Below are 15,139 nucleotides of genomic sequence, written 5' to 3' on the forward strand. Positions count from 1 at the left end.
TAGCTCTAATGAGATAAACAATTAAATTTCACAACCGTTAGGTAGTTCAGTGACTCTGCAACACTAAATCGGCTAGAACACTCGACTACGAGTACATACGAGTGTATATGGTACAGCAGCGTGCGAGTATGGTACAGGCGAATAAATGTAGTACGTAGTATCTCTTCTAACACGTCAACCTATCCTATATATGCTATATGCTATACAACAATACACATTGCAAACGTGAAGTGCAGAAATTACGCAGTGTACTTGTAAAATAACCATCGCATCGTCATCGCCACACATACTTATGTAAATATAGATCCTATCTTTGTCCCTTTGTCCCGGCTCCATCCAGTAGTCGATCTCCATTAGGCCAGAGAATGGGAATTTATTCTAATAAATTCCTGTTCTGATACAATGAACACTATTTCCATAAATAGGGGAATCAGATGAGTAACAACGTTGATGGCGATGAGATAAAAGTTGAGTGTCCTCAGTGATTGACACAAACGTATGAATTGTAGATATTTTAGTGAGCAGTTTTGCCATCTACGAGTTGAGTACAGAAGCTCAAATTTTTTCGCATATTTTTGAACTTTGAAAAAAGCACTCAAAAAAGTATAGGGATGGATCAAAATTAGGTTTATTCCACCTCTACCCCCCCCCCCCCCGGATCCGAATTAATTTCGGTCATTTAGAAAAGAAAATTTCAAGATGAAATTTAATCAACTGTCGGTTATCTGAAAATATTAACACTATTAACTTCCATATTTTTGAAAATAGATCACATTCTCTGTTGCAGCCTCCTACTGTATGAGTAGGTCTTTGGCAAAAATTTTAGATTTTTGCTTCAATAAAAGAGGTGGAGCCTCCAGTAGATTTTTGAAACTTGAAATTTCCCCAACATTAATTTATCAAATGGAGTTAGCAAGCTGAAATTTACTTCGTAGACTACATGGTGGTTTCAAATGGTTTTGAAGCTTCCAGCTACTTTTAGGAAATTTCAATTTTCCAAAAAAACATCATACAACCTTTCAAAAAGTTGCTGGAGGCTCTAAAATGACTTGAACCCACCTGAAATCGTCTTCAGAGGGTATTGAAATTGGAGTGTAGGGTAAATTTCAGCTTTCCATCTCCATTTGATGAAATATTGTGAAAATTTAAAGTTTCACACCTGAAGTCGTCTTCAGGGGGTATTAAAATTGGAGTGTAGAGTAAATTTCAGCTTTCCATCTCCATTTGATGAAATTTTGTGAAAACTTAAAGTTTAAAAAATCTGCTGGAAGCTTCAGGAATTTTCAAAAAGTCGCTGGAGGCTCCAAAACGACTTGAAATTCACCTGCAGTACTTCATAGCGATAGCGTATTGAAATTAGTTTTTAGAATAAATTTCAGCTTTTACAACTCCAATTTGATGGCATTTTGTGGGAATTTCGAGTTTCAAAAATCTGCTGGAGGCTCCAGAACTGCTCAAAACGGGTTGAAACCGTTTCCAATCGATTTGGAATGTCGAAAATAGGGTATATCCCAAATTTCAGCTTTCTCGGTCAATTTGGTAAAATTTTGATTGTTGGCCTAAATTCGATTTTCAAAAATTCACCAAAAAACGAAAAACGCACTTAAGCACTTGAAATTTTGACAGGTGATAAATTTTAGCATGATCTTTCGATCTACCTTTGTAAAGTTTGAAATATTTTGTGCAAGTCCTATGCTGAAACGCAAAATCTGCGATTTCGGCTGACCTGTCAATCAAAATGGCCGCCATTTTGTAAGTAAGGGCAACTTTTTTTTGGGCAAGTTTGCTTTAAAATGTTCCTTAGGATGTCCCCTTTACGAAAAAAGTTGTCCCGGAGGATCGGCGGGGGGGGGGGTTGCAATTACTTCTATTGTCATATGCCGGACTAAAAGTTGAACTGGAGAAATTGAGAATTTTTTGCATTTATGGTCAAAAACAGTACATTTTTGACAATTTTGGAAAAAAATAGGGTCTTTTTGACGATAGAACTTTCTGATAATTTCAACACAAAAACAGAATCTTTTTAAAAATGTCTGCAGATAATGAGACTTTTTGATAGTTTTGGCAAAAATGGGGCATTCTGACAATTTTTACAAAAAACTGGATATTTTTATCAAAAATATAAATTGTGATAATTTTGATTTGAAAAAAAAAACAGCGCCCCTTTTAACAATTTCAGGAAAAACATGACTTTTAAGGAAATTTTCACCAAAAAAAACGTTTTTTGACAATTTTGGGAGAAAATGAGACTTTTTGGCAGTTTTGACAAAAATGAAGGGTTTTGACCAAAAAAAGAAAAAAAACCGATAAGAACCTCTGACAATTTAGGCAAAAATTAATTTTGGAAAAATGAGAATTTCTGAAAATTTTCACAAAAGTTGGTTCGTTTTGACGATTTTGGTAACAATGAAACTTTCTGACAATTCTGACATAAAAAACAAGAGACTTTTTGAAAATGTTGAGGAAAAATAAGACTTTTTTTGAAAATTTTGACAAAAGTGAAACTTTTACGATAGTTTTAGAAAAATGGAACTTTTCTGGTGATTTTGACAACAAAAGAGGAAAATTTTGGCCATAAGACTTTGATATTTTGAAAAAAAATTGGGATTTTGGGTCTTTTTTGATGATTTTGGTAACAATGGGACTTTCAGTTTCTGACAATCATCACAAAAAATTGGACTTTTTTACAATTTTGGCAAAAATTCAAGCTTTTTGATAGTTTTGTCAAAAATGGGGCTTTCTTACAATTTTGACATCAAAAGTGGATGTTTTTGAAAATTTTGGTTCAAAGTTGAACTTTATGTACTTAGCTTTTTGTTAATTTTGACAAAAAAGGAGAACGATTTCGAAAATTTTTATGAAATTTGAGACTTTTTGGTATTTTTGGAAAAAATGTCACTTCCTGACAATTTTGACAAAAAAAGAGGGGTTTTTGAACATTTTGGCAAAAGTGAAACTTCTACGATAGTTTTGGAAAAATGGAACTTATCTGATGATTTTGACAACAAAAAAGGAAAATTTTGGCCAAATTTGAGAATTTTCGATATTTTGAAGGAAAAAAATGGGATTTTGAGTCTTTTTTGACGATTTTGGTAACAATGGGACTTTCTGACAATCGTCACAAAAAATTGCGTTTTTTGATAGTTTTAGCAAAAATGGAAAAAGTTGACTTTTGTCAATTTTTTTTTATTAACAAATTATTTAGGACAATTTAAAAAAAAACGAGACTTTTTTGCATGTTTTTACACAATAAACGTTTTTTGGTAATTTTGGTAAAAAATCCGACTTTTGAACAGTTCCGAACTTTTTAAAAATCATTTTGCTCTCAAAATTTTCTGAAAATTGGAGTTTTGGCAAATATTTTTGAAGCTGCTCTCAATTATTACTTTTGAAAAATGCTGTGAACCGATTAACGCAGTTGGAGTTTTCCAAAGTTGGGCATAATGATGAGAAATTTTTCAATTGCTGAATAACAAGCAATGCCACCTCAGCTGACTGAAGTGGGTTTGGGAGGCAATGATGACGATTTTTCCTAATATAAGGAACCTATGAAAATATGTTGGGCAAAATCAGAATACCAATTGAGTAAAATTGAAAGACAGGACCACGTTAATTTATTTCACTATCGGTGGACAGGATTTCGCATCCCTGGTCTAATTCACATGGAAAAAGCCCTTCTAGATAAGTCATTGGTCCCCGAAGAATATTAGGAAAAGTAAAGTCAGTGGCCACCCATTCCCTCAACTCCCAGTTGAAATTTAAAGATTGAAGAAAATTCATAAATTCAGTAATTTTTTCGAAAATTTTGAAATCATCTAAGAATTTTTTTGCAGATGCAACTTTCTTTGTATTTCTCAACAAGAACAATTTTCTCAATTCTTTTCAATATAAAATACAATTCCTTAGGGCTACTAAATCCTTCTTCTATTCTTTTCAGCCTTGAGTGAATAGTGATCAAATGTCATTGAACTATTTGAAGAAAATTAAATGAAATTGAGGGATCGTTTTCAAACCATTTTATTAATCAGCTCGAATAAAAAAAATAGCCTGCAACTATTTATGAAATTTTGGATGCATAAATTCATCTCTGTAAATTTCATTTACAGCTCCTAAAAACCTCACATTTCCCCCCTCCCCCCTTCAAATAGAATCGAAAAGAAAAATAATTAAAATTTTTCAACGAATACAAGTAGGTCAATACTCATACTCAAGTAATTCTGCAATTTTTTAAAGTGAATTTTTCATAAAACGTAAAAACAAATAAATAAAAAGTGCCGAATTTCATTCGATGCAAAGTTACAAAAATCAGTGATCAATGAAACAGGCAGTTTTGCTGCATTGTGATCCAATATATCGAGAAGCTTAATCTCAGTAGGTGATTAACGAGTATAGTTTTACATTAATATGGCATTCGTTTACCTTAATTTCATAGAATGTCATTTCGGATGATATGAATGATACTTCTCAAAACTTCTACGACGACGATTTATAATGAGATGAGAATGACATGAGTTATAAGATGAAGATGATGAAAAATATACGAGTACCTTGCGCCGGATTACAAAAAGATACAACAACTACTCGTAGTTTAACAGATCTAGCACATATGCAGATGTACCAACAGCATCGAATCGACACGAATTATACGAATAAAAGCACTCGACAAACGTACACGTACACGTACAGAACACTCGACGAACACGTAATAAGACGTTTGAAAAGTTAAGCTGTTCACCGGACACAGGTTCGAGATGTGTTACATGAATCATAAAATCATAATGCGATACACGAAACAACGAACGAAGCAGCAGCACAGCGCACACAAAGCATCATCGTATCTGATGGTCTGGTCATCTCTCATCTCTCATCATCTCAGGTGCCATCAATCAGCGTGCTAAAAATACCGGCCAACCGAATCGAACCGATAATCGGTGCGCGAAAAGCCGTGAAAATAGGTAACGAATATGTAATGTGTATCGCTGCTTCTGCCTCTATCTGGTCGCTCGCGGTCGTTGTCGTCGATATGGCAAAAAGTACTCGCTATACGTTCGTCGATCGTCGAATACGAGTTACCCGTAAGTCTTAAGGTTTGTTTAAGTGGCACTTGAAGAGTGGTGCACGAGACCGACCATCACGAGACCGGAGACCCGCGCCCTCAACCTGCAGTTCGACACGATTATGAGTATCATATCGAGCAGGCGAAGAGAACCTCACCGAGAGAGAAGGAGAGAGAGAGAGGACACACTAAAGGAGATTTTTTTCTTTTATAAATTCATGCAAAGTACGAGGTGACACGCAAAGTACTGCCAGGCGATATTAAACTTTCAACTTGGGCACACTACACTATATGCCTCTGGCTTTCATTGCGGCACTCCTGCTTCTGTGCTGTTAAGGCTCATCCTGAAAACAATAAGGGGGACATCACCTCTCGCCCAATCATCCGTGCACCAGTCCAAGCGTCGTCGTCGTCGCACGTTCCCAAAATGTAAACGAAAAAAAAAAGAACATTACTGCCTGATGAAATCGTTAATCATCGTCGAAATCATAAGGGTTGAAAGTTTCTATCCAAAATTATACTCGCTCATTACGTAATAAAAAAAAATAAAAAAATTACCGCCAGTTTATCACATGAGTGAGGGGAGGAGGGGGTTCCCTTGCCTTCCCATATCTAGATGTCTTTAAACCTCATCCAATTTCTCCTCTCTTACTCTTATAACCCATTAAAATATCGTTTAAATTTAACTACCGAGTATTTTATTCCAATTTAATTTATGGATACCTTTCCTATAATATACATTGCGTTGTGCCGATTTAGACGATACGATGCCTTTTTTCCCTCGTGTTCTAAAATACGTACTATACACTCGTACACTGTACACCTACTCGTCTCCCAGCACTGATAAGTTTGCATGCAGGGTTCGTGCTCAATCGAATTAATCAGATTGATGAGATTACCTTTTTTTTTTTTTTTTTCGTTTTCACGCATAATTGACCCTTGTTGGAATTAACTGTCGTCAATTTGCGAGTATTTGCCGGGGAAAATGGGTCAGATTTAAATTCGATCGAATTACTCCGTTCTTTAAAAATAGCGTATTTGTGTGATCAAAATAATGAGCCTTAATTGGGCGATTTAGCATTCCATCCGGGCTATCGAATTTCAAAGCTGAGCCTTTGAAATCGGAAGATTCTATTTTTTTTATTTCCGTATTATTCGTTTATTTTTGAGAACTTCATTCACGATTGCATTAGTTGCAGCAAAAAAAAAGGGGGTGGACGTTATTGAAAAACCATAAAAATCCAGTGAATCATATTGTGGGCAAAAGCTCCATTGCTTTTGCCTTTCAAGAATCCCAGCATTTGGTAAAAATAGTTGGAAAAATGTTGAATAAAGCCCAATTGACACTTTATGGGTACCTATAGTTTTAACTTTTCTCAAAATAGACCAACGAGACACTGGGAGATTAAATTCAAAAAATTAGTAGAGAATGTGCCCCATAAAAAAGACAGCATATAAAAGCAGGGTTTTTATAAGGAATTTTTAAAAACATTTCATTTTTTATTTTTGGAGGTCAGAGGAGGGGGGGGGGGTTGTCGGGTAAAAATTAATCCAAGCAAAAGATTTTTAGGTAAAAATTTGATTTTTTTCAGAATTATGGTTCTGAAAAAAAATAGAATGAATAAAGAATTTCAGTTAGATTAAAAAACAGAAAAAGTAAGGTTTTTTGATAAAATATACCGAATTTTTTTTTAATTTAGTAAAAAAAGCAAGACTTTTCAACAATTTTAGCAAAAAATTAACATAAGTATTTACACAATTTTAGCAAAAAATCTGGACTTTTGACAGGAATGTTTTCAAACCATAAAATTTTTGTATTTTTAAAAGTAACTAAATTTTTTTTTCAAAATTAAAAGAAAAAAATTAATGTTTGATTGAAAAAAAATGAAAAAAGCAATTCTTCTTGGGAATATAGGCAAAAAATCAGCACAAAAGTAAGAAAGTTTGACCAAAAAGTGAAAACACAATACGTACTTTCATTCAAAAAAAAAAAAAAAATACTGTCAAGTTACCAGTAAGTTACAGGAAGTCAATAACGATAATTAATATCTAAAATTATTCATCATTAATTCACCAGAACAGAACTGCAATGTACCCAAAATTACCAACAATTTACCAAATTTCACCAATAGTTTACTGAAAATTATCAATAAATTGCAGGAAATCACTAAAAACCAACAAAACATTGACAGAAATTGACTGAAAATTGACAAAAATCCAACTTGAAAAACTACCAGCAATTTACTGTAAATTACCAGTAATTTACCTAAACTTACCAGCAATTCAACAAAAATTACTAACAATTTACCAAAAAGTACCCGTAATTTACCAAAATCTACCAGCAATTTACCAAAAATTACCAGTAATTTTCCAAAAATTACCAGTAATTTACCAAAAATTACCAGTAATTACCAACATTTACCAGCAATTTACCAAAAATTATCAGTAATTTACCAAAATTTACCATCAATTCACCAAAAAATTACCACCAATTTACCAAAAAATTCCCAGTGATTCACCGAAAAGTTACCAGTAATTTACAAAAAATTGCCAATATAATACCAAAAATTACTACTTAATAAATTCTCCGTAATTTACCAAAATTTACCAGCAATTTACCGAAATTTACCAGCAATTTACCGAAAATTACCAGTAATTTACCAAAAATTACCAGTAATTTACCAAAAATTACCAGTAATTTACCAAAAATTACGATGTGATTTACCAAAAATTACCAGAATTTACCAAAAATTACCATGTAATTTACCAAAAATTACCATGTAATTTACCAAAAATTACCAGTAATCTACCAAAAATTACCAGTAATTTACCAACATTTACCAACAATTTACCAAAAATTATCATAATTCACCAAAAGTTACCAGTAATTTACCAAAATTTGCTAAAAATTACTACCAATTTGCAAAAAATACCAGTACCTAATTTACCAAAAAAATAACCAGTAGTTAACCAAAAAATTACCACCAATTCACCAAAAAAATAACCAGTAATTTACCAAAAATTGTCAGTGATTCACCGAAAAATTACCAGTAATTTACAAAAAATTACCAATAAATTACCAAAAATTACTACTTGATAAATTATCAAAAATTACCAGTAATTTATCTACCAAAAATTACCAGTAATTTACCAAAAGTTACCAGAAATGTACTAAAAATTGCCAGAAATTTACCAAAAATTACCAAAAGTTACCAGTTACAAAAAAATTACCAAAAATTACCAAAAGGCAAAATTACCAGTAATTTATACCTACTTAAAATTACCATTCTAGTTTGATTTATCATAAATTACCAGTATTTGCAAACAATTACCAGTAATTTACCAATAATTCCCAGTAATTCCCCAAAAAATTAAAATTACGAGTTATTAACCACCAACTAGTACAAAGCTATTGATTGGAAGTTTAAAGGGAAAATCTTGAAAAAATGAGCCATTATTCGAATCCAGGGTCTTCACGTTGAGTATATACAATTATACATATTATACACACAATTTATAAGCTTTTTTCTAACTTTTGAACAAAATTGAGTGCCCTAAGCCCATGAAGAGTGTTGATATTATATATTTTGGAAAATAGTATAGTCAGCTAAAAAGAGAATAAAAAGAGATGTTTCTGTCATTTTTCTCAAAATTTCTATTCAAGCTTCAATTGCCTCCCTAAAGGTGTTTTGAAAATGAATTTTTTATTTTAAAAAAAATAAATACACATGCAATGAAGAACTTTTCATGAAAAAAATGCCCATTAGGCGAGCACATTACATCGATTTCCTACTCACCAACATCATTAATCATAATAAAAACAACTTTTTATAATCCATTGTTTCTTTTTCTTTTTAAAGGTCTTCAAACGGTCAAACTGCGTAGGTAGGTTAGAAATCGTTACGAGCGATTCACTTTAAAAACTTTTCAGCTAACGACGAAGTATATTTCTGGAAAATTTTCTACTTTGAAATTTTCACTCCCACTCAACTATCGAAAATTGGAAGCAGATGGAACAAATTAATTGGCAGATCGATGTCGAAAATAAAAAGGTACGTAGCGAGTTTTCCCAACATATTTTATTCATAGCCAATGGTAAAATATAAACTACGCGATTTCTTAATCAATTTCTATTTTCTTTTACCCTTGAAATTGGATTTAATATAAAATTTCGACAGGTGAGTGAAGGCGAATATCACGCAATAAATTCCATTACGAACGAAAGTTATCGTTTCAGGTTGAGAATTCGTTATGAAATCCGACAGACGCACTTCCATCACATCATCAAACAAGGCATTTATAGAACATGAATCGGGGTTGTCTTGAAAAAAATCACTTTTAGCTCAAAGCCAGGTCGTTTCTGATCAAATTATCCCTGTACCCTCTTCCCCTCAATTTAAAATTCAATTCGAATTTGAATAGAAGTCACTTTCAAATCCTCTGATGGCTGACTCAGAAAAACAAAAGTGGATAGAAAAAAAGTGACCATTGCTATTTTGTTAACTTCGCTAGGTATTTGCTGATTCTGCAATACGAGTAGATAAGAATTATTGATTCGTGTTATGTGTACGAACTTAATGAAACTGTAAGTATACCAATATCTTTCAAGGAGACGTACACAAAGCAAATAAACAAGTGATTAATGAACAAAGAAAATAATGCTACAGTCTTTTTTAGCTAGTCTGCAACTTTACAGTATGTTACATTGACTCATCAGGGTGTCTATTACGCAATAAAATATAAGCAACACTTTCGCATTACCTTCTCATCTTCTCGTTTTCAACTTAATTTTAACCCAATCCCACATTTTGATAGATATTTGTTTTAGAGATTTTTCGACGAAACGTAGTGCAAACCGTTGAACTAATATAAATCAATCCGTAGAGAATTTCAATTTCATCTCGAGGGTTCTCAATTTCAAGCACACCACGAGAAACAAAGTTTACAGCACGCATTTCAACGCCTCTTGAAAAAAAAATCGCTGATCGTGTTACATTGTACAATAAATCGCATCAACACACAAGAAATGGTGAAAGGGTAGAGAGTACCCTGAAATTTGACGTGTACTTTCTAGACACATTTTTTTTCCACGGTTCAGTTGATTAAGCGACGATATGTACTCGACTCGAATCGCTAACACGACGAGTACTAGGTACGTATTTGTATAGATTGAGTAGGTACCTAAGTAAGCTTTACGAAATTTCTCGTTAGCAATTGGAAAAAATAATAAATTAAACGGTAACGCTTCGACTGCTACGATACACTCAGTCACGTAGTACCTAGTGCTTATGTCGTCGATGTCGTCGTAGTGTAAATCCAAGAGTGCATAAGTACACACATAAAATGTGGTGGAAACTGTGTGTGTAGTACTGTGTACTACCTCTTGAAAGGACATTCAACCATATGTAGTTTACTATACACACGACACTCGTATGTTACTACTCGTACATTGCCCATATGTATAATTTTTTACGTTCGAGTTGACTCACAGAGCGTCCAAGTATCAAGTCTCCGCGGCGCGATTCGACCATCCAAGGTACAACAACATAAATAACCGTTATAATCGAAAGCCATCATCATAACCATATACATATTTCGTTATTTATATTATGATGGAGCCGAAGCCGAAGCCGAAGCCGGTAAGAAAACAACACGAAATACACAAGAGCAAGACATGTATAGCAGCAGCAGGTAGAGACCGATGAGTAAAATACTCGTGTAGCTGGAGAAGAGTGCGAGGGGCGAGGGAACCCCTTCTGACATCGGTGTACGCATGTTGTTCGGCTTAATGACCAGTTTCATTCATCTTGCTCGATGCGTTCTTGACAATGGTACGTACGAAGAACGCGAACGCATTTGAAATTATCAACGAAACCGAAACCACCAAGGTCTAGGTGTAGGCCTACCTAACGAAATGAGAAATTACCGCAGGAGCTCGAAAAATGCAACGATGAATACATTGACGTTAAATTGAAATTTTTCAGACTGGTAACAACCAGATAAACGAACTCTGATTATTATTCTAGACATTGTAGTCCGGCATATGACAATAGGAGTAAATGCACCCCCCCCCCGCCGATCCTCCGGGACAACTTTTTTCGTAAAGGGGACATCCTAAGGAACATTTTAAAGCAAACTTGCCCAAAAAAAAGTTGCCCTTACTTACAAAATGGCGGCCATTTTGATTGACAGGTCAGCCGAAATCGCAGATTTTGCGTTTCAACAGACATTCCAAATCGATTGAAAACGGTTTCAACCCGTTTTGAGCAGTTCTGGAGCCTCCAGCAGATTTTTGAAATTCGAAATTCCCACAAAATTCCATCAAATTGTAGTTGTAAAAGCTGAAATTTATTCTAAAAACTAATTTCAATACGCTTCGAAGTACTGAAGGTGAATTTCAAGTCGTTTTGGAGCCTCCAGCGTTTTTTTGAAAATTCCTGAAGCCTCCAGCAGATTTTTGAAACTTTAAATTTTCACAAAATTTCATCAAATGGAGATGGAAAGCTCAGGAATTTTCAAAAAAGTCGCTGGAGGCTCTAAAATGACTTGAACCCACCTGAAGTTGTCTTCAGAGGGTGTTAAAATTGGAGTGTAAAGTAAATTTCAGCTTTCCATCTCCATTAATTTGATGAAATTTTGTGAAAATTTAAAGTTTCAAAAATCTGCCGGAGGCTCCAGTAATTTTCAAAAAAGTCGCTGGAGGCTCTAAAATGACTTGAACCCACCTGAAGTCGTCTTCAGAGGGTGTTAAAATTGGAGTGTAGAGTAAATTTCAGCTTTCCATCTCGATTTGATGAAATTTTGTGAAAATTTAAAGTTTCAAAAATCTGCTGGAGGCTCCAGTAATTTTCAAAAAGTCGCTGGAGGCTTGAAAACGACTTGAAATTCACCTGCAGTACTTCGTAGTGTATTGAAATTAGTTTTTAGAATAAATTTTAGCTTTTACAATACAACTCCAATTTGATGGAATTTTGTGGGAATTTCGAGTTTCAAAAATCTGCTGGAGGTTCCAGAACTGCTCAAAACGGGTTGAAACTGGTTCCAATCGATTTGGCATGCCGAAAATTAGGTATATCCCAAATTTCAGCTTTCTGGGTCAATTTGGTAAAATTTTGATTTTTTCCCTCATTTTTGACCTGAATTTGATTTTTAAAAATTCACCAAAAATCGAAAAACGAACTTTAGCACTTGAAATTTTGACAAGTGATGAATTTTTGCATGATCTTTCGATCTACTTTTGTAAGGTTTGAAAAATTTTGTGCAAGTCCTATGTTGAAACGCAAAATCTGCGATTTCGGCTGACCTGTCAATCAAAATGGCCACCATTTTGTAAGTAAGGCCAACTTCTTTTTGGGCAAGTTTGCTTTAAAATGTTCCTTAGGATGTCCCCTTTACGAAAAAAGTTGTCCCGGAGGATCGGCGGAGGGGGGGGGTGCAATTACTCCTATTGTCATATGCCGGACTATTGAAATCAAAAGTAAAATTCGCTGGGATGAGATTTTTTGCAGCTTTTGTTTTTTCAGGGTCCGTCCCTTTTCTTAAAAATGCCCTTACCTCTTGACCTATGAATGAGCCTCGTAAAAATGTTTCATACAAGAAGATGAATGCAGATCAAAGAAAACCATCAGAAGGTCTCCTCCCTCGCAAGTAATTGATGAAAAATGTGACCAAGAAATCACTAAAATGGAGTTTTCATGGGTTTTTCTGAAAAAGTAGGCTTATCACAACAAATCACACCACTGGTCCCATAAATTTTCCTAAAACTGAAAAAAATCATGTGACAGAAGTATGGTTTATTAAAGTTTTGAAATCGCTGAATATGAATATCGAGCCATAATTTCTTATGGTTTTAGGGAGCCTGAATACGAATACAAAATTATTTTCCTAATTTGGCCCCTCCAACGTTCTAATTGGCCCTCCGTAAAAAAAATTGTAAAAAAAGCAATTGGGGAGGGGAAGCCGTTGTAGGGGTCAAATCAATAAACTGCTTTGGAAAACACATGAAACGATCAAATGTCTCACAAAATTCAGGGCTCGTACTTGATCCCCCCCCCCGGCCCTCTTCCAAAAAAAGGTACACTTTTATGACGAAAAAAGCACGAAAAATATCCAAAAAGTAACCAAAAAAGTGACAAAACATTTCAATGCAGAAAAAAAAAATCACCGAAAAAACCATAACTTTTCGTTTTTAACTAAAATCTATAAATGGAGCTCGATAGAAACTTGTACGAACAATTTTGGAAAAAAGCTGGATTTTTTGGCTATTGCTGCCAAAACAGTGATACTTTTTCGATATTTTGTCAAAAAAATTTACTTTGTAACTTTTTTCGGTTTTAAAAAAAATCAACAACTTTTTAGAAATTTGGGGCAGCGAAGTGAGAATACTTCGCAATTTACAGTAAGAAGCGAAATTTTCGACAATTTCTGGTAAAATAGCGACAAATTAGGTCAAATTTTTACAAAAGAGTGAGACATTTTGGAATTTGTCGCAAAAAAAAAAAAACTTTTAGCAAATTTTGGCAAATGAGACTTTTTTGTAAGTCAGGTGAAAGATGGAACTTTTTCCTGGTTGGAAATGAGACTTCGACAACAATTTTAGAGCTTAACGAAACAATTTTTCGAAATTTTGCTAATAATCGGACATTTTGACAGCACAAAATGCAAGACAGGCTATTTTTGCAATAATCAGGGCTTTTTGGGAATCATCTGCATCAGGCAAAAAACAATATTTTTTGGAAATTTTTTCAAAAAAGCGTGAATTTGAAGTTTTTTTTGGGGAGGAGGGGAGAGACTTAGAAGTACGGTACCAGTTTCGCTGAAAAGCGTGAATTTGTGTTGAAAATAAAGTATTTTGTCAATCTTAGCAAAAAGCAAGATTCATCATGTCTGACTTTTAAAAACTTCCAATCATGTTTTTGATCATTTTCAACTATTTTTGCCAAAAAACGAGACTTCTGGAATTTTTTTTCTGAAAAAAAAATAACTTCGGAATTTTTTTTACGAGAAACCACAATTTTGAGAAGTTTTTAGCAATAAACGAGGTTTGTTGGCGATTTTGAAAAATACGAGATTTGTTACTACCTATTTTAGTTTTTTCTGGGGGGGGGGGCGAGACATTTTTTTCTTGTTTTCTTTACAAAGTAGGCCCAAAATTCAAAAAAAATTGGATTTTGGAAAATTTTCGGAAAAGGTAACAATTCAACGGAAACCAAAATTTTTAAAAAAGTAACCAAAAATTACTTTTACTAACTTCAGTATAGGTAACTTTGTTACTCAAAAAATAACCTAGTACAAGCCGTGAAAATTTGACAAAATTATGATTAGAAATTTCAACTTGTGAAAAAAATAATCCCCTCTTCAACTGCCCCAAAGAAGTCCTGGGATTATTAGGGAACTAAAAAAAAAAATTAAGCAAAAAATCTGAGGACCTAGACTCAAAACCAGACTCATTCGACATGGATTGACCCAAACTGATGAATTCAACTGATAAAGAAACCCTTCGACTCAAATTCTGCGATTTGAAACAAAATCAGCTAGATCCAGAGAGCATGTCCTAAAACCTCCGTAACCAAAATTTCAAGCACTCGAGTTGATTTTTGCCTCCTCCAAAGCGATTTGAAATTTCTGGAGAGATTCGATCACTCGCTGGAGGCTCCAAAAAAGTCAGAATGCGATTCTTTTCGAGTCAGGCGACCGAGTAAGCATACCAGACGATATCTTGTTGAAAAAGTCGTTCGTTATAATACCTTTTTTGAAAATTTGATTTTTCTCACTTTTTTCTGGAATTCACAAAAATGGTCAAAGATTCCCTTTTGAGCTCACATTCCTGGAGAGTGTGTCCAATATGCATCGACCGAAGTTACAGGTGCTCAAGTTCATTTTTGACTCTTTCAGAGCGATTTAAACTTTCTGAAGAAAATTTAAAAATCACTGGGGATTCCATAATGCCTCAAAACTGATGTGTAGGTGTTGAATTGAAGGAATTATTCGCACTAGTGAACTCTGCTCTCAAAAAAATTACATTTCGTGAAAAAGTTTGAAAATCACTCTCGAAACAGCTTCTTTCGATTTTTTAAATTTTCA

General features: G+C 34.0%; 1 protein-coding gene across 1 annotated transcript in view; it reads right to left on the minus strand.

Moving 5' to 3' along the window:
- LOC135841416 (dual specificity tyrosine-phosphorylation-regulated kinase 2-like) overlaps positions 1–15,139 on the minus strand; it is a 54,713-nt gene that overhangs the window by 26,351 nt on the left and 13,223 nt on the right. The gene's annotated exons all lie outside the window — the stretch shown is intronic.

This window comes from Planococcus citri, chromosome 3, assembly GCF_950023065.1.
Source record: "Planococcus citri chromosome 3, ihPlaCitr1.1, whole genome shotgun sequence".
Taxonomy (NCBI): domain Eukaryota; kingdom Metazoa; phylum Arthropoda; class Insecta; order Hemiptera; family Pseudococcidae; genus Planococcus; species Planococcus citri.